General features: G+C 42.8%; 1 pseudogene; it reads left to right on the top strand.

Moving 5' to 3' along the window:
• Positions 1 to 151: 151 nt before the first annotated feature.
• LOC104431977 lies at positions 152 to 2,561 on the top strand (annotated as a pseudogene).
• The last annotated feature ends 11,297 nt before the right edge of the window (positions 2,562 to 13,858 follow it).

Below are 13,858 nucleotides of genomic sequence, written 5' to 3' on the forward strand. Positions count from 1 at the left end.
AGTACTGGTGTAGTGGAGAAAACGTCAGCGTGGTCCCCGGCCACTCACGAGATGCCATGTGGAGGGGTGGGCCCCACTTGTGTCTTTCTGCCTTCTTCCCCTCTCTCTCTCCTCTTCCTAGCCTGCCGATGCGCTCTCTCCTCCTAGCCTGCACGCTCTCTCTCTCCTGTCAGAGCATTTATTGCGGACGTTTTTCTCTTTCCTTCGTTTGAGAAAGAAAACGCCGTTCGGACGCACGTCCCTCTCCATTTCTTTCCTTTCGAATTTTTGAATCTGAAATTCTCTCTCCGCGCTCGTTCCCCTGCCGTCGCCGACGAACCACACTACGGCCGCAGCTACTCCGGTGCTCGCTCGCTTCTCTCTTCGGGCTCGTTGCTGCTCCGTCGTTCGTTCCGGCGTTCCCGGGGTCGCAGATGCCGCACGCGGAGGAGAAGCAGGCCTCTTCGAGCTCCCCTCAACGTCGGCGAGCGTCGCCCGCCGAGCGAGACCCCCACACACCGGAAGGCTCGGAGGCGAGGTTGCTGGAGAAGCTGGTGCCGTACGCGAAACGCGACGCCGACGGCCCTCCACCTCCGCCGGTTGCCTCCGGGTTGAATGGGACGGTGAGTGTGGACGAGTCCGTCGGTAATGATTTGTCTGCGAAGAATCCTAAACTGTGTGCTGGTTTGTATGAGCACAAAGGTTATAAGAGCAAGTGCGAGTATCTGATCGCCAATCCTGAGTGTAACGCCGGTGGGTTCTTCCATTACATTTCGTTCTTCTACTGTGATTGCGAGAAATTCACGGGTGTGGGGTATGCCGTGCTGGCACTGTGGCTGGTTGCTCTGTTTTACTTGTTGGGCAACACTGCAGCAGATTACTTCTGTTGTAGTTTGGAGAAGCTTTCTAGTCTTCTGAAGTTGCCGCCCACGGTTGCAGGGGTTTCTCTGCTTCCGCTTGGTAATGGGGCTCCTGATGTGTTTGCCAGCATTGCCGCATTTATGGGGAAAGATGCAGGGGCAGTGGGTCTCAATAGCGTATTGGGTGGTGCTGTTTTTGTTACTTGTGTTGTCGTCGGGGCTGTTTCTTTCTCTGGGGCAGAGCAGATGGTCCAGATTGATAGGAGGTGTTTTATCAGAGATGTATCCTTCTTCCTCTTCACTTTGATTTGCCTTGGTATTATTTTGATTGTTGGCGAGGTCAGTGTTGGGGGTGCTATTGCATTTGTTTCCATATATGGGCTCTATGCCTTTGCAGTTGCCGCCAATGAGATGCTGAGGAAACAATCCAGGAAATTAAGGCTAGATTCTGTTACGCCTTTACTTCCTGTCAGAAGAAGTATCTTTTCTCAAGGAAGTGAGGAAGACGAATCTATTTATGCCTCACTGATTGAGTCAAACTCTGATGGTGATGTACCTCATCTGCAAAGCGAGTTGCCGCACTGGATGTGGGCTTCAAATGTTGCAATTTATTCAAATGAGGCTGTCAAAGTGAATCCGGATAGCCCAAAGCAGTTGTGGGGTTGGAATGATGATGAAATGGCCAATGGAAATTCTTCCTTCACATGGTCGAAATTATTTTCTCTACTGGAGATGCCGCTGACACTACCAAGGCGGCTGACAATCCCTATAGTCGAGGAAGAAAGATGGTCAAAGACATATGCTGTCGCCAGTGCTTCATTAGCACCTATTTTTTTGGCATTTTTATGGAACACGCAAGACGATGTTGGAAATCTGAGCAGAGAAATCGCATACGCTATTGGCATATGTGCTGGGGGCGTACTTGGTGTTTTTGCATATGTGTACACCAGAGCTGATCAACCACCACGCAAGTTCTTATTTCCTTGGGTCTTTGGGGGATTCTTCATGAGTATAATCTGGTTCTACATAGTCGCAAACGAGCTTGTTTCTTTGCTGGTAGCGCTGGGTGTTATTTTTGGCATAAATCCTTCTATCCTTGGTTTGACAGTTTTGGCCTGGGAAACTCTATGGGTGATCTGATGTCAAATGTAGCATTGGCAATGAATGGTGGAGATGGTGTGCAGATTGCAATGTCGGGTTGTTATGCTGGGCCTATGTTTAACACACTTGCTGGTCTGGGAGTTTCACTGTTTCTTGGAGCCTGGTCTAGTAGACCTGCATCATTTGTAGTCCCCCAGGATAGCAGTCTATTTTACACGATGGGGTTTCTGATGAGCGGAATTCTTTGGTCACTCATCGTCTTGCCCCGACATGACATGCGACCGAACAAGATGTTGGGGATTGGCCTTATGTCAATTTATCTGGTCTTTCTGGTTTCAAGGTTAATCACATCTATGGGTGTGGTCTCATTGAATGGTCTTAGTTGACGGTCAAGTCATGAGGCATGGGAACTCTGGTCAGGGTAATGTGTTTTAAAATATGGATGCCCCCTTCTCGCCACAGAGACTGCTTTGTGCCTGTTGCCTGGATCATGTAGCTCATTTTAGTGTTGCACATTGAAAAAGTTACATAAGAATAGTTGAGCTGTAAGCTGGGCCTTAAGAATGTATCCATTCGATGTACAGTATTGAATTATCTTTGTGAGAGTCCATCATCTCCAAATGCTGCTGTTTTTTTTCATATTGAAGGTCGACATAGGATACTTGTGAGATTGGCTTGTGACATGCTATCTGTGCTTCTGACACCATTGTTATTTCTCATTTTCAGAAGAACGTAGAAACTGTCAGATTGCAAATGAATGAACGAATAAATGACACAAAGTATCAGATCATAAATATGTTTTGTGTTTTGGATTGGAATGGTTGCTTTTCAGCTAGTGATTGGAGAAACTAGCCAGCACATTACTGGACCTAGATGTAGCTACATGCAGGATAAGAGTGAGAAATGTGGCTTGGTTATATGGAAATTCTGTCTTTCTCGTTCTGGTAATGCATATTTCCTCCCTTTGTTCTGGTTGGCACCGCACATCCTAGACAGAAGAATGTCACAATCAATAACGAAAGCAGAGAGGTTGCCAATATGGAGCAAGCGTCTTGCACCATACCCCATATCCCTATGCAATTGCCGATTCGAGTAAAATGGATCTGCAATGAGTTAAGTTTGCAATCAAAGCGGCAATTGATGGTATTCGTATGACTGTATGAGTTCAAGTTTGTCTTTTTGCTGTCAGTTCGACGAATGAAGGCATGATCATGCTATGTTTTATGTTATCTTGTTCTTTTGTGTGATGCACTCTGATCGAGCTTAAAAGCACTTACAGTGCTGTGATAGGGTGCTTCTAAACTAACTTAACCAGAAAATTCTCATGTTAGGCGAACTCTTTTTTTTTTTTTTCTGTGGGTTGTGGTGCTTTGAGCAACACAGCGCTTGCTGACACCATCGACTATATAGGATCAGCTTACCAATGTTTTATTCATGCTAAATGGGCGATCATGACTTAGCCTGAATTTAGTTTCCTCCTTAAGTTCTCATTTAGTTTTGTTATGTAAAACAGGAGCAAGAGCTGTGCAGGGTAGGGGGAGAATGGACGTGCGCAGGCTAGGAGAGGGTACGAAGAAGCTACGCAGAGGGGAAAAAAAGAAAAAAAAACAAAAGACAACAAGGGGCCCAATTGCGCGTCCAAATACATCAATTTTTTTTTTTTTATATATTTCTAGCCCAATGAGGTTTTTTAATTTTTTTTGTTAAAGTTTTCGGGAATAAATTTGTACGTGTTCTCGTACTCAAAATTAATCTATTAAATTTTGCACGCACCTAGTTTAAAACCTCATTGTATTATTGAGCAAAAAAAATTTAGCGTCCAAACCTGATACCTCAATTTTTTCTCTATTTTTTGCTCAACAACCATTTTTCAACCTTTTTTTTTTAAATTTTCAGAAATAAATTGTACGTGCTCCCGTACTCAAAATTAATCCATCAAACTTTGCACGTACCTAGTTTAAAACCTCATTGTGATATTGAGCAAAAAAAATTTGACATCCAAACCCGATACCTCAATTTTTTCTCAATTTCTTGCTGAACAATCCTTTTTCAACTATTTTTTTTTAAAACTTTCGGAAATAAATTTGTACGTGTTTCCGTACTCAAAATTAATCCATCAAACTTTGCAGGCACTTACTTTAAAACATCATTGTGTTATTGAGCAAAAGAAATTTGGCGTCCAAACCCGATACCTCAATTTTTCTTCGTTTTTTTGCCGAACAACCCTTTTCCAACTCTTTTTTTTTTTGTTAAAGCTTTTCGAAATAAATTCGTACGTGTTTCCGTATTCAAAATTAATCTATCAAACTTTGCACGCACTTAGTTTAAAACCTCATTGTGTTATTGAGCCAAAAAAATTTGGCATCAAAACCCGATACGTCATTTTTTTTTTCTATTTCTTGTCTAATAACCATTTTTGACCTTTTTTTTTTTTTTTGTTAAAGCTTTCGAAAATAAATTCGTACGTGTTTCTGTACTCAAAATTAATCCATCAAACTTTGTAGGCACTTACTTTAAAACCTCATTGTGTTATTGAGCAAAAAAAAATTTGGTGTCCAAACCCGATACTTCATTTTTTATTTATTTTTTGCCTAATAACCCTTTTCGACCTCTCTTTTTTTTTTTTGTTAAAGCTTTCGGAAATAAATTCGTACGTGTTTCCATACTCAAAATTAATCCATCAAACTTCTCAAGCACTTAGTTTAAAACCTCATTGCGTTATTGAGCAAAAAAAATTTGGTGTCCAAACCCGATACCTCAATTTTTTTTTCTATTTCTTGCCCAACAACTCTTTTCCAACTCTTTTTTTTTTTTTGTTAAAGCTTTTCGGAAATAAATTCGTACGTGTTTCCGTACTCAAAATTAATCCATCAAACTTTGCACGCACCTAATTTAAAATCTCAGTGTCTTATTGAGCAAAAAAAATTTGGCGTCCAAACCCGATACCTCATTCTGTTTAATTTTCGTATTGCTCCTACACAACTCCTTTTCATTTTATTTTCCACCTCTGATTTGATTTAGTGGAAAAACTGAATGCCAAGTTGCCAAACGGTCTAGCTAAAGGTTTTTCCTAAGGAAAAAAAAATTAAAAGCCAAACTAAAATGGTCACGAAAGTCGCTACTTATTTTGTCTAGCGGGGAAAGTTTGGGGCATGTGTACTCTTCTAGGTGGCCCGCCATGGGATTGCCGGGGGCCAAGATGAGCTTACGACCTCTGCTACAACTCACTAACACCAAACAAGACAATTGGCAAGTTTAAGCAATTTGGACATCCACATGCTATGAAGGAATTGAAACCTTTTATCATTCAAAAGCCTGACTATGTATCGCTATACTTGAGATTCACGAGTGTCGGTTTCAGATATGTCATGAATACATTTACAACGGTGGTTGTTTATTCACAAGGCAAAAGATCAAAGTAGACATTCTTCCCATCTCACCTCACTCATTTCATCTTCCTGCCTCAGCTAGTTGAATAATCAAATCCTTAAACCATGATTATTTCATCTTTGTTCAGCAAAAATGAGGACCGGTGGGTTGCTTAAATGGTGCAGCTCGTTTTCGGGGCTTAGTAATCCTTCATCCGTGTGATTGCACATTGGATCGGAATCTGCGAAGAAGTCGTCTACTACAGCTAGAGATTTTAATTGCTGAGCGAGAGATGAAATAGTCTTCGGCACCCGCAAACCGGCAAGCAGCGACTGCTAGCTCTTGCTCCTGTTTTACATAACAAAACTAAATGAGAACATAAGTAGGAAACTAAATTCATACTAAGTCATGATCGCCCATTTAGCATGAATAAAACATTGGTAAGCTGATCCTATCAGATAGTTGATGGTGTCAGCAAGCGTAGTGTTGCTCAAAGCACCACAACCCACAGAAAAAAAAAAAAAAAAAAAAAAAGTTCGCCTAGCATGAGAATTTTCTAGTTAAGTTAGTTTAGAAGCACCCTATCGCAGCACTATAAGTGCTTTTTAAGCTCGAAAATTACATTACAGCAAAGGTCAAGTGCTTTGAAATTCTATATTAACTTCTGGATGTCTTCAATGCAACGGTGAAATTTGAGATTTGTTTAAATTGTGCCCCAATCATACAGTTTGTACTAATAAAGTACAAGATGCTGATGCGGCCCTCCTGTTTCTAACATAGCTATATGTCAATATGAAGATCAAAACCACACTGCGTTATTGGAAAATAATCATTTCATCTTCCTTGAGATGGCTATAAATAAATAACTATTGACCTGGGAGATTGAAGTCATATCTCATAAAAAAGCACCCAAATCAGATGTCCAGACACAAGATGTGAATGTACCAAGAGAGGCATCTCTCTTTTCTCATGCAGATGGAACTCACTCTACATGCAACCGTAACATTGCCACTCAAAATGCAGTAGCGGGTTTGTCGGCAAACTTGATAAATTATGTAAAAGGAGCAATACCATCTCAATAATTTACTCATGTTATCATGCTTTCCATTGGATATAGACTAACATCCACAAGCCATAGAGAACTAACCTGCCTTACTTTAAGCTGTTCATCGAGAGGCAGGACACACGCTGAAGCTTGATCTCATGCTGCAGTTCAGCATCCCCTTTCATATTTAGATTTTCATCCTCTAGCTCCCCACATTTTGCCTCATTTTCATCAGACAAAGCACGCTCTCTTTCAACCTCTTCTTGTAGTAATTTGTCATTAAGGAGCAAGTTTTGCATCTCCTCTTCAACATCCATCAGTCTTCACTCTGTTACTTCCATCCTCTCATGGGTAATCCTTGCTTCCTCCTCTGCAGCTTGCTTCGATTTTTGTGCTGCAGACAACATGTTGCTGAGTTCTGTCAATCTCATCTCAACCTCATTGAGCTGACTCCATGACGTTTCAAGTTGCTTTTTCCATTGACTTAGAGCCATCTCTAGCTTCTCCTTTTCTTCTTTCTTCTTCTCTAATTCCTCCCGCAGCTCTGCCGTTCTATTGATCATGGCTTCAAGCTCAGATTTGAGAGTGACTTCATCATGGTCGTTTTGATCCAGAGCAGGCCCCACTCCATGGCTGCAGCTTCCACTTTCGCGTCCGGTAAAGCGCAAGCATTTCCATCTCCAGAAAATCATCCATTAAATCAAGTTCTCCCGAAGAGACCATGAGATTCTTTCCGAAGGATTTCTCTTTCTTAAAATGGTCGAGTTCGAGTTATTAGAGCAGATGCCCATGACTCGAGTGGCACGGCTCACAATCACTTGGCTCCAAGCAACTCGCTTCTACGCACGTCATTCTCAATGTTACCAACCTATCCCCTACATCGATTGGCTATCATCGAAGGACTCTACACAAACCGATGATGCAGAGAAAGACTTAAGATCGTTTGTTGCACTTGCTTTATTTTTCAAGATCCGAGTTCTGCGGCATTCGGCTTCCAGCCTAGCTACCTTCTTATGCTCTCTAAATGCCGTTTCTTGATGTTTCTGCTGCTTGGGTGCTCAAATCACGCTCAATAATCCTAAGTTCTAGCTCCTCCAACATAGAAAGGACTTTGGCTTTGAGGGCCACATTCTCTTTTTCAGCAGCATCAAGCTTAGGGCCGAGATCAGAACATATAACTGAAGAAGCTTCACTCTTGGCTGCTTGAAGCTGGGCATGGACATTGGAAAGCTTAGTCTCAAGCTCGGCCTTTGTTGATTCCCACTCACCAGTTTTCTTGACCACAGCTTCTTGGATCTTCTGCTCTTGCTCTTCCCTCACCTCCGAGCTGCCTCACACATTCCTTAAGAGCTCCATCAAGATGACCGATTCGATCTTCTAGTGTCGAGTTCCTTTGTGTTGCAACCTCCAGTTGTTTCTTTAGCACCAAGACTTCATTTTCAGCCTTCTCCCATCCTACCATTGAATATCAGAAGATAAAAACTTACGACGAAGTACATAGGCACAAAAATGCAAATCCGAATGCAATGTCAAAAGATTTAACGCAGGAACGGTTGAAGTAGATGTCATCCTCAAATCTAAAACTCCATGCGATTTCACTCTTGCTCGATTGAAAGCTTCAAATCTTGTTACCCGGACATTAGTGCTAGTAAGGCTAGTATCCTCCTTCACTTTCTCCACTTGCTTTATTGACGTCTCGGCCGCAAGGCGGAGGAGGAGGAAGTAGTTATCGATGATGATGGTGGCGCTTTAGGTTGTTTGGAGCATTTATGGAAGAGGGGGAAGTCCTCATCCACTCGGGACTCTTGGTCCATTACAAAGCCAAGACACAACTAATTACGAGCCGCCTTTTTTTCTAAGAGGATGGCCAGCGAGCAAGAATCGAGTTGATCAAAGCCCTCGAGCACGCCCTAGCCGATTGGTCAAACCGAAGCTGCAAACCCACCACAGAGAGAATCCATTGTGTGAACAAAAACTAACACAGAGCATGAACCTTCCCAATATTAACATAACCCGACACCAAAACTTCAATCCCAACATCGAATGAACTTGTGATATCACGAGACTAATTAATAGCATAATCGAACAAGGAAACAACTAAAGTTCATCTTTTCAGCTTCCAAGGCACGACCCAACACTCTATTCGGCACAAGAGACGCACATCCCATTACGAACAACCTCCGCACCCAGTGTAGCTTAATCTCAATCTCATGAAACGAACCTACCCATGATGCATCATCAAGCTAGAGTACACTTGCTCATCACCATGGAACAGAAATAAGAAAGAAGAATCCGTGACATTTAAAAGAGAGAGAGAGAGAGATGGACGACGTCTACCGGCCGCGAAGGAGACGGGAGACTCGGAAAGAGGTTGCTCGCGGGGTTGGCCGATGGGCGCTCCGCAGAGGAAAGAGGGAGAGAGCAGAGCGGAGGTCGCGAGAGGGAGGCGAGGGGGCGTCGGCGTCGGAGTCGGGCGACGGACTCCGACGCCGACGGAGGCAACCGGCGGAGGTGGAGGGCCGTCGGCGTCGCGTTTCACGTACGGCACCAGCTTCTCCAGCAACCTCGCCTCCGAGCCTTCCGGTGTGTGGGGGTCTCGCTCGGCGGGCGACGCTCACCGACGTTGAGGGGAGCTCGAAGAGGCTTGCTTCTCCTCCGCGTGCTGCATCTGCGACCCCGGGAACGCCGGAACGAACGACGGAGCAGCAACGAGCCCGAAGAGAGAAGCGAGCGAGCACCGGAGTAGCTGCGGCCGTAGTGTGGTTCGTCGGCAACGGCAGGGGAACGGCCGCTTGATGCTCGGCGACGGCAGGGGAACGAGCGCGGAGAGAGAATTTCAAATTCAAAAATTCGAAAGGAAAGAAATGGAGAGGGACGTGCGTCCGAACGGCGTTTTCTTTCTCAAACATTGAAGGAAAGAGAAAACTTCCGCAATAAATGCTCGACAGGAGAGAGAGAGAGCGTGCGGGCTAGGAGGAGAGAGGGCATCGGCGGGCTAGGAAGAGGAGAGAGAGAGGGGAAGAAGACAGAAGACACAAGTGGGGCCATGGCATCTCGTGAGTGGCCGGGGACCACGCTGACGTGGTGGTCCCGGACCACCCAATATTTTCTCGTGTAGTGGGGTAAAGGTCAAGAATCTGTTTATAGCTGGCCAATGCTGATGTGGCGATCGACCACCGACAACTTTTTTTATAATAATATTTTATTTTTGAAATATAATTTTTTTATCTTTTTTTTTCCCTTCTCCCTCTTCCTTCTTCCTCCCTCCTCCTTCCTTTGGCTTCGGCGACCGGCCAGCTTAACCGATTGTTGGATTGAGGCAATCCGGCAGCTCGCCTTGCCAGTTAGCGAGCTTGCGCTCAGTGATGGCAAGGCGAGCCCCCACCGAATTCGACGAGGGCTCGCCTCGCGGTCATCGGGCAAGGAGAGCCCTCGTCAGATCCGACGAGGAGGACCTTGCCAAACGCAACAATGAGGCCCTCTTGCCAGATTTGGCAAGGGCTCGCCTTGCTCAACGACCATGAGGGGAGCCCGTCGGATCGCCTCACCAAATTCGGCGGGTCTCACCTTGTTAAACCCCGCGCTAGACCCGCAACGACGAGGGCCCCCTTGCCAGATCTGGTAAGGGCTTGCCTTGCGACGGCGAGGCGAGCTAGCCCAGTCGCCTCAGTTCGGCGATCGGCCAACCCTCCCCTTTGGCGGTCGTCGGAAGCTTTGGCCGATCGCGAAGCCAAAGGAAGAAGGAGGGAGAAGGAGAGGAGGAGGAAGGAGGAGAGGGAGAAGATAAAGAAGAAGATAAAAACGAAAAAAAAGAAAAAAAAAAAATAATAATAATAATAATAAAATATTTGAAAAAATAAAATATTATTAATAAAAGGTTGATAGTTGCCAACATCAACATTAGCTGGTCAATTTTGGCCGGATGGATTGATAGGAAATAATTATAAAAGGTTTATGACTTGATTGGTCAAAAAAAAAAGTTTAGGACTGAATTGGTGCAATTGCAATAGGTTTATGGCTTTTTTGATAATTTTCCCTTCTTTAGAACCATTCGGCCTTAGGGCTTTGGATCTATTTTGTTAAAAATCGTTGCATGATCCAATACTTGGGGCAAATAGAATTATATATTTCTCTGGATATCATGACATCTTGGATTCATGGATAAATTGATAGCTGAAAACAACAATCGTCTACAGCATTGTAAAACCGTACTGGACGCATGGCTTGCTAGAGGGCGGTTCCCTGGTCTACCCTGAAACAAATTGGATCACTTCGCGGAATGGTATCTGAGGTAAATTTCCTCCGCCATCTATGGGATAATCCCTCGACTCTGCGTGAGGATCATTAGTGTGGTGGCGTAAGGTCAAGATTCTATTCATTAAGCGTCGATGTCTGTGTGCCGATTCTTGGGAAGCGGAAGAACTCTCGCCACTTGAACACTTACTTCGAGAGAACGACTTTTGAGTAATGAGAGCGGTGCGTGCTTTTCTTACCTTTCAGTGCTCTCTCTTTTCTTTTGCTTTTCTAATTTGCGGTCTTTAAATGTGAGGTGGGTCACGAGTAGGGGTGAGCAAATTGGTGGAATTTCTTGTCTTTTTACTGTGAAGACTCCATGTGAGCGTGCGTGGTAGAGTTGGTAGAGGTTCTTGTCTTATTAGGGATTGGAATTCCGGTCTCCTTGTGTGAAATTCAAATCTATGATCTTCCATAGCGGTAACAATACGGTCTTTATGAAACTTAGTAGTGTTTGTGAGCTACTGTGAATAGATTCGTTCTTTTTTGGCCAAAACGAAGCTTCACAGAAGTTTCTCTTTGCATTCAGCATCAAGTGAAATCTTTAAAGCAGAAGGAAATTGTTGCCTTTTTGTTACTTTTGCTCTGGGTATCTGAACAGTTTGGGATCTTGAATGCTTTTGCTAGTAGTTTAGATGTCATGATATGATAATCAAGGAACTTGCTATTGCACTTATACCAATTCATCTAATCACTTGTTTGAACCCTTTAGCCTCTGGGTTTTGGATTTTTTTTTTTAAATAAAAATCATTTCATAATTTGACACTTGAGGTGAATGGGATATTTCTGGATATTTTGACATCTTGGGATTCATATAGCATTTTAAAACCTTATTGGATGTATAGGATTGGTGTAACAGTATGAATTTTCAGATTTTGTTTTCAATTAAATAAATCGGACATTTCATTGACGTGCTAATAGTGTTATTTTTTAAGCTAATCACTCACGAGATAATTGGGTTATCTAAGGAAACAATTAAGGAATCTAAATGCAATAGACTTGGGAATTCAATCAAAAATCGACTGCTCGACCGTATTGGTCTGCAAGGGTCATCTTGGCACTATCAGAAATCGATCAGAGATCGGAGATAGGTTGAGTCGACTAAAATATATGATCAGAGTGTGGGTGATTCTACTTGATTACAAAATACTCGTCGATCAGCACTAAACCGATTTCTCTATCGTTTTGATATTCGATGTTCGTAATTAAAATATCGAGATTTTTACGACAACCGATGGTTGCCAATGTATCGAAGATGTACGTTGTGACTCGAGATAAATCAATCACGGGTCAATTGCATTAAAAATTCATAAAAGTTACTTGGTAGACTAAATCATGCTAAAAGCACGCCAAATTGAAATTAACCGCGAATTTGACCCCGAGTTCAAAAATTGAAAATTCTATAGTGTCATGAGCTATTTTAGGAACGTTGACTCATCCTCTGAAAAATTTTCAGAAATTCCAGGATTGTTATGGAAAATCGATTAAGATGTTGTGGAAAATTAACGGAAATTCGTACGGGTCGAATTTAAGGAATTTGGACTTCCGCCTTTGCTTTGAGTATTGGGGACTTACATAAAATTGTACGGGATTTTTTTCCGTTGAAATTAGACATCGATTAGAGAAATCGAGGATGAAATTGAAGTCTAAAATTAGTGAAATTCGGAACTATGGTTTGAGGGCTGAATTTTAGTATCAATTTGGACAATATTGGGAAATATATCAAGAAAGATTTTTGGGGGGGCCGGGGTACATATTTTGGCTTTTTCCCCCTTTTTCCAAGACTTCTCGATCACGACTCTGCCGGCCCCTCCTTCGCACAAACTTCTGATTCTGCTTTCCTTTATTTTCTTCATCCGAAGCCCCACCAGCTGCGCTGCTTTCGTTTCCATCTCGTCCGAAGCTGCTCCGTCGTTGTCCACGTCTCGACCGAGTCAACAGCCCAGCAAACTCCCTCAAAGTCGACTCCACGAAGCCCGAAGCCACCGAGTTCTCCCTCCACCGTTTCTGCCAGCCATCTTCGGTTGTCTCCTTCAGTCAACCCACACCTTCCACCGAACTCTCTCCCCTGCCCATCTCCACGTGTACTCCTCGGCAGATTTCCCCAGCGTCGCGGCCCAACTCTCTTGCAACTGCTGAAAAAGTTTATTTCTAGCAAACCTTAAAAGACTGGAAAGATGGATTATATGGACACGCGACAAGAATAGCTATAGTTAATGATACTTGGGAGTTATTTCCGATCGTTTGATCCTAGGAAGTTGCCGAAATGTTCCCTGGTGACGTCGATTCGATTCAGAACTTGGATGTGCCGTTCGCACATGTGCACCGGGAGAGAAACGAAGCATGTAGACCTTATTTATTGAATGGAATCACTTCGACCAATGTAATGAATTCCTAAATCTATTCAAAAAGTACAATTCAGTCCAATCAACAAAAATTATATTAATGATAGCTAGGAATTAACATGTGAGTCATTATAGGCGAATTCACATCAATTGAAAAGTTTCAAATTCAATTACATGTTGTACACGAGCTGTTTGGCTATGCAGAGAAAGACAGCCTTGGAGAGGTATCCCGATAGCCTATATGCACGAGATTCAACTGATTGGGAGTAATTTTCCTGTCCACAAATTAGTTATTTTATTGCTGTGTCGGATTGTATTTGTTAGCTTCTATCTCCTATAATCTATTCAGACGAATCAATTTTTGAAGAAGGAAAGAGATGTTACCAATTAACAGAAAATAATGATTTAAGTAATAAGGTAGGAGCAATCATGATGGAAAGAGTTGGAAGGAAATTATGTATCCAAAACCATCCAACTTAGAGAAATTTAGAGCTGACTAAACATTAATTTTAAAGGGATTGGAAGGGAAACAATTTTAATCATACCTTTACAATTCATTTAATAGACTATAAACAAGGCCATCTCTATGTCACTGCTATGTTTTCCTCACTTATCCTCTGCGTTTGATCATCAGGAGAAAGATCTGGATAAGATAGGATAAAGTATGATATAAAATCCTCCGAATAGTAAAGATGGACATATCTTATCCTATAATTCGATACACTTAACATAAGATTTGAAAACAAGTAAAAATTCCATAAAATTAAAAATATGAAAATTATAAAACAAAAATTGTAATGCTTAAGAAAAATAAAAACATGCTGGCAGAAGGAATTAGGGTCAACAGTTGCCGACGGGGAAGGATT

This window comes from Eucalyptus grandis, chromosome 4, assembly GCF_016545825.1.
Source record: "Eucalyptus grandis isolate ANBG69807.140 chromosome 4, ASM1654582v1, whole genome shotgun sequence".
In the NCBI taxonomy this organism is placed as follows: Eukaryota; Viridiplantae; Streptophyta; class Magnoliopsida; order Myrtales; family Myrtaceae; genus Eucalyptus; species Eucalyptus grandis.